General features: G+C 49.3%; 1 long non-coding RNA gene across 1 annotated transcript; it reads right to left on the reverse strand.

Moving 5' to 3' along the window:
* Positions 1-15,083: 15,083 nt before the first annotated feature.
* Positions 15,084-17,931, reverse strand: LOC131483048 (uncharacterized). The gene is made up of 3 exons (XR_009247486.1): positions 17,831-17,931; positions 15,466-15,545; positions 15,084-15,204 (listed from the first exon to the last, which is right to left on the reverse strand). It is a non-coding gene; the product is annotated as an uncharacterized LOC131483048 (long non-coding RNA).
* Positions 17,932-22,600: the final 4,669 nt, after the last annotated feature.

Genomic DNA, 22,600 nt, shown 5'->3' on the forward strand with positions numbered 1-22,600 from the left:
AAGCCACCCCTGTCTTTGATGGCTTCAGAGGGCGCCTGCCCCGCCTAGGCCCCGTGACACGCTGCGGGTTGGAGCTCTCCCACCCCCCATCTTCCTGCTCCGCCCCGTACCCAGCTCTAAATATTGGTCTTGCAGCACTGGCGGGCCGGGATCTGAGCGCCGTGCGCCCTCGGGTGCGCGCCATTGCGGTGAAGGGAGGCCACTGGGCTCCTGAGCGTCCCGGGACGCCAGCGCCCCCGCGCTTCTCTGTTCCTGGGTAGATGAACAATCTAGGGCCGTTGCTCCTGCAACTTGCGCCTCCCAGAGGCCCCAAATCCTTGCCCCTCCGTCTCAACTCAGTCTCAGGCCCAGCTCAATTTAGGCCCCAGTCAGTTCCAAGACCACTTGGCTCCGCGGAAGGACGGCCCCACCGCCCCACCTCACCCCGGGGCCGCCGCAGCCAAAGGGACCCTCTTGGTTTGAACTTTGCACGAGGACCCCACTGGCGTCCCAGGCGAAAAACTGGGCTCAGAAAATTCATCCTCCTCCCCCAGCTTGGAGGGAAAAAAAAAAAGGCTTCCTCTTCGGTTCTTCACATCCCTGCGCCATTTTTGACGGCGAAATTCATCCCTGTGGACACAAAAGGGGGTCCAAGGAAATTTGCCCCTTTGGATTTTATTATTTTATTTTGCCTCCTTTAAGCATCCGTAGTTGGAGCTGGCTTGGAGCGCACCTTCTCCCCGCTATGGCCAGATCAGAACTCGCAGAGCGTCCCCCGCCTCTCCGCACTGCCCACACTCACTGAGTCCACATTAGACCCCGTAGAAACACGCGGAGACCCAAAAGATAACAACGCTGTTAAGCCCTAGAAGTACAACCGGGTGGATGGGAATTCCAACTCCCGCAGAAATGCGGGCGCCCCCCGCCCCTCTTCTTCCCACCTTGCTGACGCCCTTGCCCAGTGCGCGGGCACCCTATGGCTGGAATGGAGCGAGCCAGACAGGAACCTCCTCCCCGACGCACAAACGCTGGCCGCCCCCGCCGGAGAAGTCACTCATTTTCCTTACCTATTGACCGTTGGGCTTAGTGGAGACCTGGTGTGGGTTTCTTGAGCCGTTCTGGAGAGCCTGGCCATTGAGAAGCTAAGCCAATATTTACCGAGCATAACGACAGTTCTCAGACGTGTTTATTAGGGCCCATCCCGCAAGCAAGACAATAGACCCGGGAGAGAGGGCATCCAGCATGCACAGGGGCGAGAGATGAGAGATCCCGCAACCAGGAGCACCCCGCACAACTCCGAAAGACCGCCGTGAACCCGGGCGACGCTGCGCCCCGCGTGGCCTCACTCCCACCCCCAACCGCGCTGAAGTGGCGTTTGGATAAGAGATTGCGTTGGGGTGGTATTTCAGGAAATGTGCACTTGTGGCCAGGCGCCTTGGTACTCTAAACCGTGTCCATCTATCATCTTTTATCCAGGATCTGCAAATCAAGCTCTGATCCCCAGCCCCGCCCCAGCGCAGTCGCGCGCCGCTATCTCGCCAAGGAAGCCAGCCGAGTTTTATTGCTTTTACCCACGCCCCAGCGCGCGTACACACACGCTTGCTTGTTTGCTTGCTACCGTTCCCCAAGCTGGTTCTTGGCCCCTCTCGGGGCATCTGAGAACAGGCCCCAGCGCCGCTCTCCGCGCGGGGCAGGGAAAACGCGCACCCGGCAGTTCGCAAGGCAGCTGGCACCCAGCGTGCGCTCCCCGCGCATCCTGCGGGCCCTGACACCAGCGCGTCCCGCGTGCGCTGCCGCCAGGAGGCGTCCAAGCCCCACGAAGACGCCCCTCCAAGGACCTGGTCCCCCGAGAGCGCGGGATGCGGGCGGTTCTGCTCGCTAAAGTGCTGGCTGCCTCCATCCAGCGGAGGAGGTGGTGGTGGCGCCTCGGAGGCAGGGCCAGAGTCGTGTGCTGGAGGGCGGCTGCAGCACCCGGCTCCCGGGGGACACTCCCACAGCCCAGCTTGGTCCTCGGTGACCATCCTCCGCGCCAGCCGCGTGCGTGCGTGCCTCCCACAGTCGGTCGACCTTTGGGTGGAAAGAACTGCAGCCGGCCTGGCTCCAGGGTCCGAGAGCGCGCTGGAAGGGCGCCCAGGGGCGCGCCGGGGCCGTGGTCGTCCTGAGATGCTCCCCACCCTACGCTCGTGGACCCGCGGGCGATGGATGTCCTTCCAGGTGGTTGGCCAAGGGATTCGGGGCATGGTGGGGGCGGTAAAGGATGGCCCCTCGCCTTCCACCCACCCCACCTGCCCCGCAAGTCCGCGTGCGGCGCAGTAACGCCGCCAGGCCGCCAGGGGGAGACGACGCGCCAGCGCGGGGCTCCGGGCTCCTGGGGAGCTCAGCGCCGGGTCCCCTCGACTCCGGCTGGCAGCTGGACGCTGCGCGTGGGGCCGTGGCCAGAGGCTGCGGGTGTGCTCCTGGCCAGGAAGGCCTTGGGGTGGACAGCTGGACAGTCGGTCTCCGCTGCTGACCCAGCCCGTGCGGTTCGGGAGCCTGCAGTCCTCCAGCTGTCCGCGGGGTGGCGCGATTGGATAAGAAAAAGGGTTTTTTTTTCCCCTCGGGCTCCGCCCCGAGCGCCAGAGGAGAGCGACTGGAAACACCTGCGGGTTCCCCAGGCCGCTCTGGGGGACGGCGTCTTTTGCACCAAGCGAAGGATTTCACCTCTCGTCCCTTCTTCACTCGCTGCTTTTCCCACAGAAAGCCGGCTGCATCCTTCTGAGGCCGAACGCGTGCGATAGTAACCCGCTGTGCCCAGTGTCCGTTGGCTGCCCTGCACCCTGAGCCGCTACTGGGCTTCACCTCTGGCATTCTCGCCTGTCTCCCTAAGCTGGCACACAGCTGGCTGCAGGTCTCTGACCCCAGCCTCCCCGCTGGAGACTATGAGGATGGGCACCGTAGGCACCGCTCCTTCCTGCACAAGGGACCCTGGTTTTACTAAGCACTTGTCATGGTAAAGAAGGTAGCTTTGGACGGACAGACGCCCTGAGTGGAGGGGCTGTCTACCCTGTGCCAATTCCGGGACAAAAGGGACGATGCAGTGTGTAAGGACAAGGAGTCCTCCTACCCAATCTGCTATTCCTCCTCCACAGCCTGGCGAAGTACCATGGGCTGGGAGGTGCTGTACCAGCCTCTCCTTCCCCTCCCCGCCACCCCTCAGAACCCACAGGTCAGCACATCCGCCCTCTGCCCCGTGGCCTTTCTGCCCGGCAGGTGTCCCTTGGAAATGAAAGGGAACAGGAACACAGCTGAGCCCACACACTCCATCTCTCTGAGTCTGACCACACGATTCCCCTCGTCCCCTGGTGGACATTAGGAAACTCTAGATCTCCAGGTATCAGCTCATCTCTTAACTTGATCGATTGCTTGCCCCAACCTCCTTCTCCCTAAGATGGGGAAAGGGAAAAAGACTCCACAGCACATCTGAAAGTTTGTGGAAAATGGAATTAAAGCATTATGTTTGCAAGACATTCCAAAGCCCTGCCCAGGTTTTCATGAGATATGTTTCATGAACTTCTTATCTTAAAAAAAATAAGCTGTGTTTTTGTGCATTTGGAGGGCAGAGTGACAGGAAGGAAGGAAGGAAGGAAGGAAGGAAGGAAGGAAGGAAGGAAGGGAGAGAAGAAAAGAAAAGGAAAGGAAAGGAAAGGAAAGGAAAGGAAAGGAAAGGAAAGGAAAGGAAAGGAAAGGAAAGGAAAGGAAAGGAAAGGAAAGAAAAGAGAAGAAAAGAAATGGCCTTAAATGGCCGCAGTGGCCAGGGCTGGACCAGGCTGAAGCCAGGAGCCAGGAACTCCACTCAGGTCTCCCAGCTGGTTGGCAGCGGCCCAGGTACTTGGGCCATCTTCTGTTGCTTTCCCAGCCACTAGCAGGGGGCTGATCAGAAGTGGAGCAGCCAGGACTTGAACTGGCGCCCAGATTGTGACAATTTAATCCACTGCACCACAATATTGGCTCCTCAGGAACTTTGTAAAGACCCCTGAGATGTGAATTTCATAAAAGCTCTTGCAACAAAATAGGCCTGCCTGTTGACACCACTGTCCATGGGCTGTCTGGGGGCACATTGAAATCCATGCTATGGAGGAGCCATGCACATCTCATTTCCTGGGCTGTCCCTGCGGCCTCGGGAGCAGGTGCGTGGCACCAGGAGCCGGCAGCATGCCAATCCCCCTTCCCAGCGCTGAGGGCCTGGACAGTGGGTGATGCTCTGTCCCTTTGGAAGGGACACCTTGGGCTCTGCCTGTTCCCAGTTGGTGATGTTTTCTTCCCACTGTCCTCACGGACAGACACCAGCTTGTGGGGACCCCGTCAGGACACGGAGCCACTACTCTCCTGGAGCTGCACTACTGAAGTCCCCCTGACCCCAGGGGTCTCCGGCACAGCCAGGGTTTCTATTTTTTGTTTGTTTGTTTGAGATTTATTTATTTATCTGACAGAGTTACAGAGAAGGAGAGACAGAGAGGGAGAGAGCTTCCATCCACTGGTTTATTCCCCAAATGGCCACAGTGGCCAGAAGCTCCTTCTAGGCCTCCCACATGGGAGCAGGACTCTTAAACACTTGGGCCATCCTCTGCTGCCTTTCCCAGGTGCGTTAGAGGGAGCTGCATTTAAGATGGAGCAGCTGGGACACAGATCGGTGCGCACAACGGGACGCCAGGGTCTTGGTAGTGACTTTGCCTACCACACCACAATCCCCGGCCCAGGTACTTTCTGATCGTCCAGCTAGGTGGGCTGGAGTCGAGCAAGCCTCCTGGCTCTGTCTGCTGCTGGTCCAGCGCGTTGCATTGTTCCTCACTTCCCAGAGACCTGCTCACGCTTTCCCACACTTTGGGGGGGAAAAGGATGACCTCAGATTTGGGGGCAATGTACATTCTGATTCAGCAGCCCCAGGAGTCACCGTTTCTTTACCTTTTTAAAATATTTACTTATATTTTATTGGGAAATCAGATTCACAAAGAGAAAGATCTTTTGTCCACTGGTCACTCCCCAAGTGGCCGTAGCAGCCTCAGCTGAGCTGATCCGGAGCCATGAACCAGGAGCTTCTTCCAGGTCTCCCATGCTGCTTCAAGGTCCCAAGGCTTTGGGCTGTCCTCTGCGACCTTCTCAGGTCACAAACAAGTGCTGAAAGGGAAATGGAACAGCCGAGACCTGAACCGGTGCCCACATGGAATTCCAGTACATAGAAGGCAAGGTCAAGGTAGTCACTAGGTTACCCTGCTGGGCGCCTCCTCCCTTTTTTTTTTTTTTTTTTTAAAGACTTGTTTATTTGAAAGGTAGAGAGATCTTCCATCCACTGGTTCACTCCTCAAATACCTGCAGTACCAGGGCTGGGCCAGGTCAGTCAGGTGCCAGAAACCCCATGCAGGTCTCCCTCGTGGGTGGCAGGGGAAAATACTTGGGCCATCTTCTGCTGCCTCCCCAGTCTATCAGCAGGGAGCTATATCAGAAGTGGAACAGCCAGGACTAGAGCTGGCACCCCTACGGGATGCCCTGCAGAGGCTTAACCAGCTACCTCAGCGCCACACCCTCCCACCCCTCATTTTGCAGATGCTAAGGGCCTGAGAAGGGCCATCTTCCCAGGCCACACAGTCAAGAGACCTGGGACTGGGTCTCTCCACTCCCATCCCGAAGAGCTTCCCACAGTGGATCAAGAGACGCAGAGGATGCTGGGCCAAACCAGCTGGAACATGGACATGACCTGATTCCCTAAATCTATAGAGAGCAAAAACCTGAAGGAGAAGCAGACAGCAGAAGGTACAGGAGAGAGGGAGAGAGAGAGAAGGGATGAAGAGAGCAGAGAAAAGAGGAGAGGAGTAGAGAGGAGGGGAAAGGAGGAGAGAACAGAAGAGGAAGGAAAGGAGGGAGGGGAGGGAGGAGGGAAGATAACGGAAAGATAGATGGTACAGCTAGATAACAGAAACAGACACGGAGCTATCAGATGATACACAGATACATAGCAGGCCACACACACCCCTTTTCCTGGCAGGAGTGCCAGTGCGGTGAGAGGGTGCAGGTGGCAGGCTCAGGAGGAAGAAGTGGAGGGCAGAGGTGCCCCGTCCATGCTGCTCTCTGCTGTGGCAGCCACAAGCCTCGGGTGGCGCTGAGTCCTGGCAGCATGGTCCCCTCCCCCAAGCTGTCCCCTTTGGTCAAATCAGGAGCGGCTTGGAGAGGAGCCACCCTCTCTGTGGGTGTGACATGCCAGGCTGAGCGTGGGCTTCTGATGAGAGAGAGAGAGAAAGAGAGGGAGAGAGAGAGAGACGCTCCCAGGACCACGCCACAGGAGGCAGTAGGAAGGCCAGTCCTGGGAGTCCCAGTACCCCCAGGGTGGGATTCTGATCTTAGCAGGTGCAGGGGTGAGGAGGGGGCTAAGTGGGGGCTCCAGAGTTTGCTCTGATGTGACCCCATCCCCACTCTTGTGTCACCGCTTACCAGGCACACCGTGACATGCCACCCCATGAGGCATGATACCAGCCACCGCCAAAAACAATTGAACAAGGTGAATTGAAACACCACTCTTAGATGCAAACACCCTTGCCAGGTTTGCCACCCCGATCCCATGCAATTAGACAGGGCAATTATGAGCACTCCGCAAGCCTGCAGGCCGGGAGGAATGCGCCCTAATGGACACTCGGTCCATCAGCCTGGAGAGGCCGCCTACGCACGGGGGTGCTGCAGCAATTATCGCAGCTGGGTTAATTAATCAAATGAGGGAGTGGGCTAAAAACCCAGCTCGCAGCAGGAGCCCAGAGTTCAATCGCAGAGGTGGCAAAGTAAGGAAGGCGGGCCAACCCTGGTCTGCCTCCATCTCAACATCTCAATAACTGCGGAAGCTCAAGATCTGATCCGAGTTCAGCTATGTGACTGCAGAGCAGGGGAGACAGTGCTACGCATGCCCACGTTCGGGTCTCAGAAGATCTGCTGACATCCCGTCTGAACTCGATTGACTTTTTTGTTATCCCAACATTCATCCTATGCATGAAGATGCTCCACTGGGAAATACAATGAAAAGGTAAGTTGCTTAGCCCCATGGGGGTTGGGTATTACAGGCTAATCCTTTGCCTGCTGATGCCAGCATTCCGTGTGGATGCTGGTTCATGTCCCAGCTGCTCCACTTCCCTTCCAGCTCCCTGCTTATGGCCTGGGAACACAACAGAGGACGGCTCAAGGCCTGGGACTCTGCACCCACATAGGAGACCTGGAAGACGCTCGTGGCTCTCCGCTCTGGATCGGCCCAGTCTAGCCATTGTGGCCATTTGGGGAGTGAACCAGAGGGTGAAAAATCCTCTCTCTCTCTCATTCTTTCTCTCTCTCTTCCTCCCTCCCTCTGTCTGCAGCTCTGATTTTCCAAGTAAAACAAATAAATCTTAAAATTTATTAAAATAATTTTTTTTAATGTAGCCATAGCGTGTCCATGATACGCTTCCTTCAACATTTTGGACACTTTTCCTACACATGGACTTCAATTTTTTTTCTTACACTAAAATATTTTAAATTGTTTTTCCACCAAGTTTTTTAAATCCTTCCCTACACTATACCCATTGTGGATTCTGAGAAAGCTAGTCTTAAAAGACAAATTTCTTTCTTTAAACATTCTAATGCCACATCAATTTAAAAGGTTCTTCAGATTTTACAAGGCATGAAAGGTATTCAAATAGAATTTACATGAATATTTTACATGAATAGTTCCCTAATAGCATGAAGTCATTCGTGATTGTGTCACCGGCTGAGACATTTTTACATTGAATATTGACATTTCAGAGCTCTTTGCTGCAAAGGTCAGTAGAGCCTGTTTCTTAAAGAGGTGATGGACCAGGACCGGCACAATGGCTCAGTGGCCAAGTCCTCGCTTTGCACACGCTAGGATCCCATACGGGCACTGGTTTGTGTCCCAGCTGCTCCACTTCCCGTCCAGCTTCCTGCTTGTGGCCTGGGAAAGCAGTCGAGGTAGGCCCAAAGCTTTGGGACCCTGCACGCACGTGGGAGACCTGGAAGAAGTTCCTGGTTCCTGGCTTCGGATTGGCTCAGCTCTGGTTGTTGCAGCAGCCACTTGGGGAGTGAGTCAGAGGACAGAAGATCTTTCTCTCTGTCCTCTCTGTAAATCTAACTTTCCAATACAAATAAATAAATCTTTTTTTCTTTTAATATACTTTTCATTTATTTATGTGTATTTTAATCCTTGCCAACATGCAAGGTCAGGATTTAGCCACTAGGTTATCATACTGGGCCTCCCAAAATAAATAAATCCTCAAAAAGAAAAAGAGGTAATAGACCATTTCCTATTAGTAAAAGTACCCAACATGTCCACACTTTTGCAAGCAATTAAAGCTTTCATAACGTTATAAATGCATATATTTGAAAGTGGGAGAGAGCCCACAATAGCCAGATGTAGTCAGACTAAAGACGAACACAGAAAACTTCACCCAGAACTCCTGTGTGGGTGGCAGGGGTCCAGGCAGGCCGTCTACCATTGCTGTTCCCGGTCCTTTAGCAGGAAGCTGGATCGGAAGCAGAGGAACCAGCACTGAAACCTACACTTCCACTTGAGATGCAGCTTTCGCAAGTGGTGGTTTAACCTGCTGGGCCACCAGATCCGCCCCAACCCCAAGCCCTCCAACAAGAAACACTGAAGTTTTTAATAAACATTAAAAACTTATTCTTTCTGGAGCAAATAAACAATGTGGCTGCTGTGTGAGTAACCATGAGAACTGAAATCAGACATGGTCCAACGTCTGAGGCTTGGAAGTCGGTAGTGTCATTGGTCATTTTGACTGAGTGTGTGTCAGCGTGTAATCCCACATGCAAAACAGCTCTGACAGTAAGGAGAACAAAGCAATCTAAAGACTTCCTCAGGTACGGAGGTAGAAGCAGAGAAGACAGAATCCTCACAGTTTCAGATGATTCTTACTAGATTTATTTTATTTGGAAGGCAGAGTTACAGAGACACAGAGAGAGAGAATATCTTCCATCCGTCAGTTCACTTCCCACATGACCACAAGACCAGAGCTGGACCATTCCAAAGCCTGGAGCCAGGAGCTTCATCCAGACCTCCCATATGCGTGCAGGGGCCAAGCATTGGGGCCATCCTCCCAAGCCACTAGCAGGGAGCTAGACGGGAAGTGGAGAAGCCGGGACTCGAATCTGCGCCCACATAGGAGACTGACACCGCAGATGATAGCTTAACGTGCTGCTCCACGGCGCCTCTCTGGAAATACTATTGCTAATGCTGTTTAGGTAACATTTAAGGCAATTCACCTTCCCCACCCCCAATTCTTTTCATGCCTGGTGTCTTTATTCCAGCTCAGACTAGGACATGGTTCCCCAGTTTAGCAAAGCAAGACCACAGCCTGCCTTCCTCTCCACCAGCAACCCTCTCGGGCTCCTCGGACCCCTCAGGGGCTTCCTATGTAGCTATCTGCCTCATTGCTGTTGCCATCTCTACCGCCATCATCATCACTGCAGAAAAGAACGATGCTTTAAGATGTGTGCTGTGTGATCACCCAGCCTGCCCTGAGTGGGAGGCTCACGCTGTCTCCCTGGTCAGCCCTCGGAGTCCTGGGTGGGTTATGTGTGATCGTGCCCATCAGGCCTCCAGTCTGGGTTCCCGGCAACTCCACACACCTGGGAAAGGGTTGGCTACCATCAGCAACAGCTGCCCCATGGGTGGGTCTTCAAGGCTTCTGTTTTACCTGGTCCTGACCAGTTGCACAAATGATCCCAGAAACACCTCCACCAGTGCAGCGTTGTCCACCTTGGCTTTGAAGAATCGGATAGCTCCTTGCCCGCCCTACCCGCTCCCCCTGCTCTGCCCCGTTCTTCCCACGGTGGGCCCTGAGCAGTCTTGGCTTGAGCCTTCCAACTACCCCAACATTCAGCACTTCTTTCCCACCTTTGGGCCCAACTTCTAGATTTTTCTTTGGGTGATGGTGGTGCTCAACCCCTCGCATTCACTGCACTTCTCAGCCGAGGCAGTGGAGACGCAAGGGCTGGCTCTCACTCAGGGCTTCTGTCGCTTCTGAAACCAAGTGGGGACCTGCTGGAGGACTCACAGAGCATTGTGGCGATTGGAGGTGTTCATTAAAATGTCACGTTTACGTAGGCCCTCGCGATGAGATCTCTGAAGTGTCCCAGCACTGAATCAGCACCCTGCTCCGGGACCCGCCTTCCTGTCTAGCACATGTCACTTAATGAATCTTCAGTGCTTAGCCTCTGACCACACCAAGCCGACAGATTCACTCCCCAGGCGACCGCAACAGTTGCAGCTGAGCCAATCCAAAGCCAGGAGCCTGGAGCCTCTTCTGGGTCTCCCACGTGGGTGCAGGGTCCCAGGTCCCACCTCTCTCTCTCTTTTTCTAACTCTGCTGATCTCTCTCTAACTCTGCCTTTCATATAAATATTTTCTTTAAAAAATCAAGTCAAGGGCCTGGTGTGGTAGCCTAGCGGCTAAAGTCCTCAATTGATGTGCCGGGATCCCATATGGGTGCTGGTTCTAATCCCGGCAGCCCTGCTTGCCATCCAGCTCGCTGCTTGTGGCCTAGGAAAGCAGTCGAGGACGGCCCAAAGCCTTGGGACCCTGCACCCATGTAGGAGACCTGGAAGAGACTACAAGCTCCTGGCTTCACCCCTGGCTTGGGCATCGTGCTTAGCTGTGTACTCTGGGTGAAGGGGAAGGCGGAGACTGTGTTACTCCCACATCTGCCTGGAGGTCTCAAGGATATCCAAACGCGACATGACAGCAAGACATCCTGAGTACCCTCATGTTTGGCGTGATGGGTAAGATGCCGTGCGGGTGCCTGTGGGCCACGTTGGAGGGCCTGGGTTGAGTCCTGGCTCTGCTTGCAGTCCCAGCTTCCTGCTGGGGCAGTGGGTGCCACAGCTCAGGCTCTGGGTCCCTGCCACCCATGTGGGAGAGCCACGCTGAGTTCCAGGCATCTAGTTGCAGCCTGGTCCAGCCCTGGATGTTACAGACGTCTGGGAGAGTGAACCATCAGGTGCAATATTTTTCTGCTTTTCAAGAAGAGTAAAAGTGAATAAATGTTTAAAGATTTTCAGTGTCCTTTTCAATAGGAAGTTTCCAAATACAATTAAGTTGCTTTGGCCGATTTCATCAGTCTGACAGAGGGAAAGCCATAAAATTAGTTCTTCGTTTTTTTAATTTTTTGAGTTGGTGTTTTTAAAGGTTTATTTTATTTTTATTGCAAAATCAGATCTACAGAGAGGAGGAGAGACAGAGAGGAAGATCTTCCGTCCGATGATTCACTCCCCAAGTGGCTGCAATGGCTGGAGCTGAGCCAATCTGAAGCCAGGATCTTGGAACCTTGTCTGGGTCTCCCACATGGGTGCAGGGTCCCAAGGCTTTGGACCATCCTCGACTGCTTTCCCAGGTGACAAGCAGGGTGCTGCATGGGAAACGGGGCCACCGCCAGGTTTAGAACCGGCGCCCATATGGGATTCTGTTGCATGTAAGGCAAGGACTTTAGCTGCTATAGGCTACTGTGCCAGGCCCTCTTATTGTTGTTTTAACCTACATTTCTTTTCGTTACAGGTAAAGCTGAATTTTTTCATGCTTGTCGTGTATATTTATTTGGCTAAAATACATATTTATTGGTTTTCATTCACATGTCGGTTGTAATTCTAGTGCATGCATTCTTTCTAATTTAAGGTCAAACATTTGGAAATCATAACTGTTTTTATGTTTTATTTCCTTTCGGTGTTGTTAAGCATAAAGATCAAAGTTTAGACACGCAAGCATGCCCATCTTTGTGGTCTTCACTCACTTTATGCTTAGATTTCTCTTCGACAGACCAGGTTTTCCTTGGTGTCACTTCTTTTGCCATTTAGCCCCGCATTCATCTGAAATTTACACAGAATTTTGGCAGAGAAGAAAGTTTTCCCCAGGGTCTGGTGCAGTAGCCTAGCGGCTGGAGTCTTAACCTTGGATCCCATATGGGCACCAGTTCATACCCCGGTTGCTCCACTTCCCATCCAGCTCCCTGCTTGTTGGCCTGGGAAAGCAATGTAGGACTGGACCAAAGCCTTGGGACCCTGCACCTGCGTGGGAGACTCAAGGAAGGCTCCTGACTCCTGGCTTCAGATTAGCTCAGTTGCAGCCGTTGCAGCCACTGGGGGAATGAACCAGCGGATGGAGGATCTTTCTCTGTTTCTCCTTCTCTCTATTAATCTGAGTTTCAAATAAAAACTAAATCATTAAAAAGGAAAAAAAAAAAAAAGAACGCTTACCCGCAAATATCTTGGCCAACGTCCCCAAGGCATTTGCTGCACTGCCCGCCTTGGCCTGTGGGCCCTGACGGACCTGAGACGCGGGTCTCCTGGATGGACGGCTTCCGCTGCACACTGGTCATCTTCGCAGAACTACTTCACCGCGAATACTGTAGCCACAGGGCATGCTTTTACATCCCACTGCATAGATTTCCCAACACAGGCTAGAAATACCTGCCTTTTTATGTTTCCCAGGTGAATTCTAAAATTTCAACTTAAATTCTCAACGTCCTCCAAAAATTCCTAAATTGCCTTACAGAAATGATCGAGTTGGAGAAGAATTATGTGTAGTTCCCACTTGGCCATGCATTCCAGAACTAAACACAAGTGCCTCCTACTGGGTTGCTTTTCTGTGTTTATTGCTGGGATTGATTCGATTTATCTTAAAGTGGGCCAGCTCTGTTATCTGCAACATCGTTAAATCAGATGTTAGACGACGCCTTCAGACTCACACAGAGCCATTGATCTGCTTCCTTACCAAGCACGCGTTTCTGTATTCATGGAAGTGATGTTATCTGATGACTTCTTTTAGGTACTATGTATACAGACAAAATACAATGAAGGAACAGATTCAAAAGTAGCATTACCTGGATGTTTCAGCTAGCGGGGAGAGCGGTCGCTTTGAACTGAATCATTGGGTGAGGTCTTAGAGTAACTTTTCCTATCGGTCTCACCTGATGGAAACAAACTGCTTAACTCTGTGAAGGCTACACTGGCTTCATTGAATACACAGGATGCAAAAAGTTAAATGGCCAGCTTGCTGATGGACACAGCTTTTTCTTCTCATATCTCAAGTTCCTGGTAAGAATGTCTATGCCAGTTTCCAAAGCTCTTTTGTTTTTCTTTGTCTGCACTGGCTGGGAGAAATCTGAATTAGACTCTCTGATGCTAGAGCCATTGAAGAATGCAAGGATCCAGATGAGAAGCATTACACAGTCCTACACGCCTGCTACCATCGCATCGTATTATTAATTCTCCAAACCAGTTTTGCTTCAGGCTAACTCATTTTCTCTTATTTGGACTTCACACTGATGTTGACTTCATCTCGTTCTAGGAGAAAAATAGGGAAATTTGTTAATATGACAAGTCACTATCATTTTATTTATAAAATAGTATCAATTACATTCTAAAATTTGTTTTGAAAATCTATTTTCATTTGATTGAAAGGCAGAGAGATAGAGAAAAATCTACATTCTATTTTTTTAAAGATTTATTTTCATTGGAAAGGCAGATTTATAGAGAGACAGAGAAACAATCTTCCATCATTGGTTCACTCTCCAAGTGGTTGTAACAGCCAGAGCTGAGCTGATCCAAAGCCAGGACCCAGGAGCTTTTTCCTTGTCTCCTACATGGATGCAGGGTCCCAGGGCTTTGGGCCATCATCCACTGCTTTCCCAGGCCACCAGCAGGGAGCTGGATGGGAACTGGAACATTTGGGACATAAGCCTTTGCCCATATGGATGCTGTGGTATAAGCCCCTAGATTCTAAATTTTTTTTTTTTAAATTATCTTCACCAACATCATTTAACTCTGGAAAATGATCCTGATTCTTCACATTAGTAAACTTTCCTTTCCTTCACTTAGAAGGAATGAAGTCTTGTGAATGCAAAACACTTGGCCAAACATCATGTGAGATTTATAGAAGCAATAACAGCTCAATAATATTCTCACACTCAGTAGAATGCAAAAGAAAGTGTTCTACACACAACACCCGTTTTCAATCCCAACTGTTTACAAGGTTATAACGCTTGGTGTACATGAGGCTCAGTTACCAGGTGTTTTGCCGGTCTTTCTCCATCTGTGCTTGGCTATTCCATCTAGCTTCTCTGCGGTTCTCTGGTTCACTATTTTCACGTGGTCAGTTGCTTCTGAAGCTTCTCAATCTCTGACGTTCAACTGGAGGTGTGCTCCCAACAGCCTTGACCAGCTGGTGTCCCTGAAGCCGGTATTGTCTGAAGGAGCTTGCAGGGCCAGCCTCGCATCTCCGCCTCAGAACAGGCCGAGCACCAAGCTGTGGGACCTAAGCTCTGCAGAGCTGGGCACTGCGTCAGACAGGGGTCCAGTGACGCATTTTTCATCTAGGAGACTAAGTATTTCTTTCGCTGAAGTTTAAAGAGGCCGAGCCACATGCAATTTCTTGGAAAAGCTTGACAGGCAGCTCTCCAACCTGACTGAAACTCCAAATCATCTTTCAGGCTTTGTCCTATCAATCAATACCACTTTTAATATCTGTGACTGGTTTTCTGAATCTCACTTTGATAAAACCCTGAGCAGTTCTTTTTCCTTTTGCTGCTCCTTCAAACCAGTAGCACCTGCTCCCAGTGAGTAACAATGTTTTTACGGGTGGTCCTTTGCACACTGAGGACGATGCTGCTTGGGATATCATTTCTCGACGCTGATGCTGCATGCTTTGCAGTTCCACAGGCTGTCCTGAGGCCTCTCTGAGCCCTTGTGCCCCAAAGTGCCTCTGTTGGTGGCCCAGTCACGGACGGATCGCCTTTGGCCCCATGTCGAAGGCCTGGGGTTCTGCCCTGCTTACCTCTGCCTGCTCTGATCCTGCTCCAGCCTCATGGCCTTCCTTCCTCCTTCCCGCCCTCTCCTTTGGAACAGGAGCTGCTGAGAGAGACAAGATCACCTCTTGACTGGCCGGGATGAGCAGAGGCCGACATTCAGTTCTTGGCGAAGACCTTCCCCTACTGTCTTGTCCCCATTAGCCAGCCCCTCTGAGAGACCTGCGGTGGGTGGGCTCCAGGGGTTCGCACAAGCACTGACCTTGGGCTCCTCGTGAGGCCCCCCAGAGGTCACCTCCAGCTTGTGGAAGTGAGGACACTGAGACTGGCAGAGGTCAGCCGACTCGTCCAAGGTCACCCAGGTGGCGGCATAGGTTTTGGAGCCTGGCGCTTTCTCCACGTCCCTCTGTGAAGAGAGCTTTGCGCATCATCACTCATCATTCTGAAACAGTCTCCCCACAAGAGCTCATTTCACAACCACAACTCATCATACATGGTGTCAGGCAGTCATGTTGTAATATTTGATTGCTGAATGTATTATATTTTTCTATGTTTGCTAAGTAGGTTTTCATGTATTGTAAATAATGCTGAAGGACAGTGTCTCATATATGAGAACTAACTAAATATCGGCCCTTATTTTACCAGATAATTTTAAAATAATAACCACCTGGGCGAAAAATCAGATCTAGTTTCCTCTGCCACATGGTTTTCAATAACAGCGGGTTTGATTGGCGAGGGGGGAAAAGGCTGAAATGAGGGACAGAAAGAGGGTTATTTACATCGTGGTTTGTTTGTGCGTCCTCAAGGAAGCTGTAACGCGGCACAATTTCAATGATTGTCACAAAATTGGTAGTTCTCAGCAGCACCCAAGAGTCTCCATTGACCTGATTGTTCCTGGAATTCATTATAAAAGAAAGATAAGGATAATTTTCCTGGGATTATTGTCAAGCGTCTGATTGTGTAAGCAACTAGCATTTTCAGGTGTTTTCTGAGCACAAAAGCATGGCAAACAGAGAGCTGTGATTAGGAAAAAATCCACAAAACATGTTGTATTCAAATCTCTTTGAATGTGACTGTATTTGTTCGTCATTCTTTAGAATCCAAAAATCAAAAAAGGAAGAAGCGACAGCCTTCTAGATTCACCTTTACTTAATACTTCCTTCCTGAAGCTCTTGTAAATGTTCTTTCTACTTCTTAAATTTGGCATGTGTTAGGCATTTCTTTTCCTAAACAATGCATGAGCCATTTCTAAAAAAAAAAAATGCACCTTTATATTCAATTACTAATGAAAGCTCAATGTTGTCTAATAGGAGCTTAATCATATAAGCATTTGCATGATGGAGTTCCTTAACTCTACAGTGAGAACTGGTAGACAGATGTTGGGTTTGGAATCATACAGTTCTCATTCTGTGTTTGTCTGATGTTTCCTTGGGACAAGAGCATTCTTACGGTGATTAGACTGAGGCAAACCTGAGATACTCAACCGCAGTACTTAGACTTCCTTCTCTGTGAATTACAATATTGATCTGCCCTTGATGCTGTTCACTTTGATTTCTGGTCAAATGAATAATTACCAAAGCAGTCTAATATACAAATAAGCCCCCTGCCCCAGGTTTAGTTCTCACTCTTGTCCGACCTCACTCTTGACTATAATGGTGGAGAAACAGTGTTTTTTCCACACTCAGCACTCCCTCCACATTCAACTACCCAGTATTCTCCTATAAACAACAGGCTTGCCTTTTCCTCTGTTATTTCATTTTATCTCTTCAACAGGGGTTTGTGAATTTTTCTTTTATCAGTCTTTTACTATATTTAATTATTTTGATCCTCATACTGTCCAGCGGGAACTCGCCAAGGTTGGCTCCTGTGCTCTTGTTCTAGAACCTTCCTTCCTCTCTGAAATAACAAGGTGCTGCGCGCCCTTCTTGCACTTATCATGCCCCAGTCCTGGGGTCAGCTATTTCTCTAGAGATCTGGTTGCTTTGAAGAGAAATAGTGTTAGAAGCAAAGATCTGGGCTCCAGTCATTCCAACTTGGGACCTACAGAATGGCTCCTGCAGAGAAAGTTGTTTAAAACAAACAAAAAGAGGCAGGGAGGCATGATGTCATCAGGGAAGTGATGACGTGGGCGTGCAGCATCAGCACTCACAGGCACATCCATGCTGTGGGCTTCAAGAAGCCTGCCCCTGGGGCACTCAGAGAGATCTGGAAATTTACCATGAAGGAGATGGGGAGCCCAGCTGTGTTCAAGGAACATCACCTGCTGTATCTGCCTGAGGTCTTCCAGAAAGCGCAAGGAGAATGACTCGCCAAGCCAGCTCCTGGCGTGCGTTACCTCTGTACCTGCCTCCAGTTTCAGAAACCCTACACATAGTCGGTGTGGATGGGAACAAACTGCTGATTAAAGTTACAGTGCTATCGTTGTGTTCTGGATTTCCTCTTCTTTTTCTTTTTTTTTTTTTAATTTTTAGTAAGGGTTCATTTATTTTTATTGGAAAGGCAGGTTTACAGAGAGGAGAGACAGAGAAAAGAAAGGATGTAGCCGCTGAGCCATTGTCCCGGGCCCTCTTGTTTTCCCTTTCTCGTGGTAACATCCTGCCTATGCACATTGTGGTCCTTTGGATGCGTGTTCTCTTCCCATCCCTTAGAGCTCCTTGACTGGGACAAGGATGGCCTGAGCAGGTCAGAATCAGAACTGGTACAGATACCTTTACCTCCACGTTTCAGTTAATTCTAAAATAAACATTTTTTCACCCAGAAAATGTATATCTCAATTGCCAAGGGCTTCTTTTCTAATTTCAGTTAACAACTCTGTAATCAATAACACCTTAAACTGTAGTTAATAAAAACACGTATACATATACAATGCACGAATACTCATGCAATACACTCTCCATACATATACATACCTGTTTATGCATGCACATAAACATGTATATAAACACTAACTATGCATGTACACACATACATGAGCACATTGTACAAATCCTACCAACAACTCCAAATTCCAATGAATCTATAAGGGCTCCCACCTGCTTTCTCCTGTTCCATGTTGGCATATTCCTTCTTCCACAGTGAGAATTCTGGCTCCCAGCATCAATATACTCATGATTTGCTCAACTTGGTAATACATCTAAAATGGACATAAAACCCATTAACATAATTTACCCACATTACAGTTCCACATTCTTCAAGTCCACCAGATGCTTAAAACTAGAATCTGTATTTACTTTGGAGTAAACCTTAAGAACAAAAACATCCACATGCGAAAAAAGAAATAGAGTTAACTTTTAAAACCCTACACCAAGGGCCCAGCACAGTGATCTAGCAGCTAAAGTCCTTGCCTTGAACACACCGGGATGACAGATGGGCGCTGGTCCACAGCCCGGCTGCTCCACTTCCCATCCAGCGCCCTCCCTGTTGCCTGGGAAAGCAGTAAAGGACGGCCCAAAGCCTAGGGACCCTGCACCTGCATGGGAGACCTGGAAGAAGTTCCTGGCTCCTGGCTTCAGATCAACAAGGCTCCAGCCGTTGCAGCTTGCTTATGGAGTGAATCACTGGATGGAAGATCTTCCTCTCTGTATCTCCTCCTCTCTGTATATCTAACTTTCCAATAAAAATAAATAAATCTTTAAATAGCTCCTATCATTAAAAAATCAACTCAACAAAGATCAAATGCCTAAATTTAAGGCCCAAGGCTATAAAATTGCTGGAAGAAAATGTAGGAGGACTATTCCAAGTTATTGATGTAGGGAATGCCTTCCTACACTAGACCTCCAAAGCACAGGCGTCTGTGAATTACATCTAAACGATGCCTTCGTAGTAACCCAGATTGGTGCTTGACCAAACAGCTGGGCACTGTAGCCTAGCCACGAAGACACATAAAACCAACCTAGAATCTTCAGCACAGACTCTATTCACCAGAAACACAAATATCATGTTACTCCTGATTCCAGTCTTCCAGATATTTTAAGGTACTATGCAATCACACGTAGAAATCTGATTCACAGACAAGGAATTCATAGTTATTCACTTTTCTCTCTGCCTTTCCAATAAAAATAAATAAATCTTTTTTAAAAAAAGAAAATTCTGATAAGCAAAGAAGAGGAATAAAATTTGAGTAATGTGGAGCTGGCATAGTAAAGCAACAGGTTGAGTTTTAGAGCAGAGCTTTGAGTCTCGGCCACTCTGCTTTTGGTCTAGCTTCCTGCTGGTGCACCTGGGAAGCCAGTGGCAAAATCAAGTGCTTCAGCCTGAGTCATCTGCATGAGAGACCAGAATGGTGCTCCTTGTCCCTAACCTCACCTCGGAACCTAATCCCAGCTCTGACAGCCGTTTGAGGATTGAATCAGTGGGGGGAAGACCTCTCTCTCTCTGAATGTCTCTCCTCTCTGTAACCTTGCATTTAAAATTAAATAACGTGAGTGTGTGTGTGTGTATAAAGTCAATCCTTAAAAATAAAAATATAAGAACAGAACATTAATCTTTTAAATAAATACGTGCAAGCGGAACTTAACTTTTTAAGAGCCTGATATATGAAAAGCTTTTTTATTTATTTATTTTTATTGGAAAGGCAGATACACAGAGAGGAGGAGAGACAGAGAGGAAGATCTTCCATCTGATGGTTCACTCCCCAAGCAGCTGCAACAGCTGGAGCTGAGCCAATCCGAAGCCAGGAGCTCTTCCGGGTCTCCCATGCAGGTGCAGGGTCCCAAAGCTTTGGGCCGTCCTCAACTGCTTTCCCAGGCCACAAGCAGGGAGCTGGATGGGAAGCGGGGCCACTGCCAGGATTAGAACTGGTGCCCACATGGGATCCCGGTGCGTTCAAGGCGAGGACTTTAACTGCTATGCTCTTGCAATAGGCCTATGGAAAGTTTTAACAGATTTTTAAAAACCACACAGCATACCTTTAAATGGTGAAAATGACTAATATTTGATTCTTAGGCTTCCCAGCCAGGTCTTAGAAATTGGTATTGAACACAAAGCCCGATTTATCTCAGAACTAGATATGTTCACAAAGATATATGTAAGTCATCTAAGTCAGAGAACCCACTGAAATCAAATCGCCGTTTACACTCTCGGCAAGAGCAGTGCTGGCCATGGAATAAATTCCCTGCTCTAGCAGTTTGCATTGTTGGAAGTAGTTACCTAAAAAGACAGACAATCTGACCAGCAAGCAGTCAAGGGCAGTAACTGCTTCCGAAAGAAAGAATGGCATTACTGACAATGATAGAGTGATTTCGGGAGGAAATGAGAAAATCACATATCAACGAACAGAATTTCCACAAAGGAAAATAGCCACCGTTTACCCAGGCTTTGATACTCAGTATTCTAGAAATGAATGCATTGCTGACATCTGATTCATAGGACATTAGTAACTAAATCGCCAAGTAATGGAAAAATTCAGAGGACTGGGGCATTATCTCCAGCGGAGTACAAGGGCAGTGTGCATCCGCGGGGCTGAGAGTCGTTACAAATCTGTCTCAACATAAATGCCTGAGCAAGCCAGGTGCGGGGTTAGCGGTGGTGAACCCCCAAGGCGTGATTATTCTGAGGTCCTGACACAGATATTTTTATCCCCTAAAGGGGTATGGTTGATTGATTGCCTCTGGTTATTAACAACTACGTAAACACTTTTGGGTGTGAGCCAGGACTGGGGGAGGTGAGCCCTCCGGGTGCCAGCGCTCCCATGTGTCAGCACGTAGGTGGGCCCCAGAACTTCGGGGAAGGGCTCCAGGTTGGAGGGAGAGCGCGCTCCGACTGGTGGTTTTTCTAGTAGCCCTAACCCGGTTTGCGGAAGTCTGAGGTTCCCTCCCCGTAGGCTCCTCTGCCCCACGTCTAGGCAAGCTGACACAAAGCCTGGGGGCTCCCTCCTTTGGCACAGAGCACGGCACTCAGCGTGAACCCCCCTGCCTGCACCTGAAAATTTTCTGCCCAGCTCAGCCAGATGCCTTTCCTGGCTCTCTCATGCCATTTCATACTGGGCCAAACTGGGATGCTGGTTCTAGTCCTGCCAGAGACCTCAGCTACATCCACAGCCTTTTGCTGAGTGTGTGTGGAGGGGCTGGAGGGAGTGTTGTCAGGATTGGAATCATCAGTTTCAAAATCTGAAATCAATTTTGGCAAGGTGTCCATCCTGTTCCTCAGAGTAGCTACAACAGTAATCCACAAGGCAGAGCTTAGCCAGGCTTCTTTCCTCTTCCCCAGAAAAGTCTACGCCAACCAGCTAGCGTCTTATAAAGTCTAAATCCTGTACAGATTGGATGGATGCTGGAAAGAAAATACTTGTTCAGCTGAATGACAAATTCTACCTTTAATTTACACAGGAAACATTTGGGTAACTCTATAAACAACTGTGTGGGCACAGCCGATGTCATCAAACTGGGCTCTTGGTTCCACTCAACTTTCCATGGTATCCATAAAATCGTGTCTCATTAGACACAGGGCTTTAATATTACCTCAACCATTGTGTCATTCATCATGAGAAGTTGTCTTATAATGTTCATTCTCATAACACGCTTAGGATATTTCTTAGCAATAATTAAGATCAATAAATATATGTAAACATGTTTTTCTAAGACTTGAATGGGAAAAAGAATACAAAACCAGAAGCCCTAAAAGAAAATATCAACATATTTGGCTGCATCAAATCCTTAAAGTCCAATTAGCAGAGGGCACCAGAATCAAAATTAAAACATAAACAGCAAACTGCTCGTCTTGCTTGCAATACAAGCAAGACAAAGAAATATCCTTACCACGCAAAAAATCCTTCGAGAGCAAATACAACTACTAGATTCAAGACAAAAACAGGCAATTCATAGAAGAATCTAAATGATGAGATGTTTCTCAACCCCATGACTATTCAAAGAGATGCAAATTGAAGTAATAAGGCAGGAGTACTGGCTGAGATTGATGAAAAAGGAAGCTGAAGCCCAGGGCCGGTGAGGGTGTGGGGAAAAGGTGACCCTCCTGATCGTACAGGAGGGCAGGCGAATACTGCTCCTTTTCTGAAGAGCAGAGTGTTAAAGCAGAAACGCCATCCGTTCCCCGGCTCAGAAGTTCATTGTTCAGGTGCACAAGGAGGGACACACTGATGTCTCCGAGGCTACCGTTTACACTGAAGGCCTGCGCAAAATGCATACTGCTCAATAAGGGTCTGGTGAGAGACACAATGCTGTAATTATGCAATAGCATCTCATGCGGCTGAGAAGGCGGAAAGTTTTATCAACAAAGGAACTCATAAATAAAGAAGACTAGTTTGCATATCACTGCGTTTATGTAAAAATTAAGAAGGAATGCATAAAACAGTCTGAGAGGCCACATTTTAAACGGCTGAGAAGGAGGCCACAGGGAAGCATGACGAAATGGCCTGGGACCATTTGAAGGTGGAGATGAAGGGATGGAGTCAGCAAATCAAATTAGCTTCTTCTTGGTCCCACTGGCTTCTCCTCCACAATCTGGGACCATAAAAGCAAGAGGTGACATCCTCCAACTGTAGGATTCCTTAATAAACAAAGTACCACGAGCAGAGTGAAGGTAGGTGGCTCAGGAGGCCCAGAACGCATTTCATTCTGCTGCTTATTCCTGGCCGCCGTGTCCCCGGGATACGGATGATCAAAAGATCTGGAGAAACTTCAGAGTAGGTACGGGTTGAGGGCATGAGGAAGTGCTGAGGAACTCAGTAAACAACCGGTCCAGCTTACTGAGCTATACTGTCATCTGGGGGTTAGTAAGGAGAACTACTCTAAGCAGAGGAGAGCAGAAAATGACATCAAGAAAAGAGCCAATGTCATTGCGTAGCA

Source organism: Ochotona princeps, chromosome 22 (genome assembly GCF_030435755.1).
Source record: "Ochotona princeps isolate mOchPri1 chromosome 22, mOchPri1.hap1, whole genome shotgun sequence".
NCBI classification, from domain to species: Eukaryota; Metazoa; Chordata; class Mammalia; order Lagomorpha; family Ochotonidae; genus Ochotona; species Ochotona princeps.